Source organism: Bison bison, unplaced genomic scaffold, assembly GCF_000754665.1.
Source record: "Bison bison bison isolate TAMUID 2011002044 unplaced genomic scaffold, Bison_UMD1.0 scf7180017864384, whole genome shotgun sequence".
Classification (NCBI taxonomy): Eukaryota; Metazoa; Chordata; class Mammalia; order Artiodactyla; family Bovidae; genus Bison; species Bison bison.
The window spans coordinates 4,115,156-4,117,587 of NW_011494956.1; the positions used below are offsets into that span (position 1 = coordinate 4,115,156).

General features: G+C 34.5%; 1 pseudogene; it reads left to right on the forward strand.

Annotated features, from left to right (window-relative positions):
• Positions 1-1,851: 1,851 nt before the first annotated feature.
• LOC105001844 overlaps positions 1,852-2,432 on the forward strand; it is a 32,326-nt pseudogene continuing 31,745 nt past the window's right edge.

Genomic DNA, 2,432 nt, shown 5'->3' on the forward strand with positions numbered 1-2,432 from the left:
AAAATCCCATGGACTGAGGAGCCTGGTAGGCTACCGTCCATGGGGTTGCAAAGAGTCGGACACTACTGAGCAACTTCACTTTCAGGGGTAGGGGAATGGAGGAAGTGGGGAAAGGTTGGGGTGAAAGGTAAAGAGGGTAGTTTCTTTTGAGGGTAATAAAGTATTCTAAAATTGATTGTAGTAATGGTTGTACAACACTTCAGATGTATTAAAAGCAACTTTATTGTTCACTTTAAATGAATGAATTATTGAAATAAAGCTGTTTAAAAAGCACATAAGGACATATAGTGAAAAGCATTTCTTTATTCCCAGTGATTTCTTTAGAGTTGATGACCTATTTTATCCTACTGTGTTCTGGATAATGTTTCAGTGCATAGATAAGTGTTTATTAATCAATTATCTATGTAACTAAGTTTCCAATTCCTTTTCTCTGCTTCTTTTTTTTTTTTTGTCTTTTTTAGGGGGAGGTGGTATTGGCATCAACAGGGAAGGTACTTAAAACTGTTCTGTAATAGTATACATAAACTTTCTTTAATGCCAAACAGTATTTCATCATACAAACGAGTCAATCATACATCCTAAGTTATAAGGAATTATGATCATTTGTCGTAAGAGTAAAAACAATCTATTGAAATAGACTTAAGATGACTCAGTATTGTAAAAGTTTTCATAAATGTTAAAGAGCTTAAAAAGATGGTTATAATGAAGAAATACACTGCAAAACTCAACAGAGATACGGAAGATGCAATAAAGAACCAAACAGAAATAAGAGAAATGATAAGTGTAACATGTGAAGTGGAAAAATCAGTGGAGAGGCTTAACAGCAGATTGAAATAAAGCTCAAAGCTTGAAGAGAAATTCAAAGAAAATATCCAATTCAAAGAGAAGAATAAAAGAATGAAAATACAAACAAAGCCTCAGTGATCTGTGGGACAAAATCTAGAGTTCTGGCATATATTTCAGTTGGATTCCTAGAAATAAGGGAAAGAATGGAGCAGAGAAATTTCAAAGAAAACTGGTTAAAATTGGGAGAGGAGGAATCAACTGACATATCCACGAAGCTAGGAGAACCCCAAGCAGGAAAGACACAAAGAAAACCACATATTTTAGATTAACTGTAAGAAAGCCAAAGATATAAATATATCTTTAAAACAATGATAGCCTACTCAACATCAGATAAAAATGGAAATCAAAAGGATGCTCTCTTTAAAATTTGTGGAAATACAATAATAAAATACTGCCAATCCACAATTAAGTATTTAGTAAGATTAATCTCAAAATGAAAGCAAAATAAATATATTCTCAGATTAATAAAAGATGAGAGAACTTACTGCCACCAGATCTGCACTTTAAGATATTCAAAAGGAAATTTTTTAGCCCAAGGAGAGGTGCACTATGTAAAATTCAAATGTCCAAGAAAGAATGAAGCACACCTGGAATTGTATACATGTGGTAAATATAAGATATTCTTTTCCATTTTCATAATACCTATGAAATAAAACTGACTCTATGCCAAAATTAGCAGAGACATTACTTTGCTAACAAAGGTCAGTCTAGTCAAAGCTATGGTTTTTCCAGTGGTCATGTATGGATGTGAAAGTTGGACTGTGAAGAAAGCTGAGCGCCGAAGAATTGATGCTTTTGAACTGCGGTGTTGGATAAGACTTTTTTTTTTTTTTTTAAGAAAGAAGGGTAATTTTTATTTATTTATTTACTGGTTGCAGGGTGGGAGGGGGCACGAAGTTAAAAAGGATAGCCTTATGGCTTTGCCAGGCAAAGGGAGGCACACCAGGCTTCTGCCTTGAAAACTATGAAACAGTCATTTTTATATGGGGAAATATACTGGTCCACATGGAGGCTGTTGGCAATATTGATGAGCACAGTATTGGTGGAGTTGTTGGAGCAGGAATTGAGCCCTCTGGACTGGGGACAAGTGAAGGCAGTGCTGAAAATAGCTCAGTCTCCAGGACACCTAACTCAGAAAGAGAGAGAGAGGGGGTCCTAGCTGCAGAACTTTCCCCAACAACTGCAACGTCTAATGCAATGGTAAATGGCACTTTCAATTCCATTTTCAGATTATGTGTTGCTAGAATAAGGAAATACTGTTAAAATTTGTATATTGATCTTGGAAAATTACTAAACTTAGTCATTTTTCTAGTAGGTTTTTAGTAGATCTGTAGGATTTTTTCTGTACAAATAATCATGTTGTCTCCAAATAAAAATAATTTCACTTCTCCCCTGCCAACCCAGATGCATTTCATTTAATTTCTATTGCACATTGCACAAACTAGAATCTCCAGTACAATGCTGAATAAAAGTGATGAAGAGACACATTCCTGCTTTGTTCTTTTTCTTGGGAGGAAAGCATTGTCTTCCACTACTAAATATTGTAGTAGCTATATACTTTTTTTTTTTTTTTTTTTTTTTTGCTG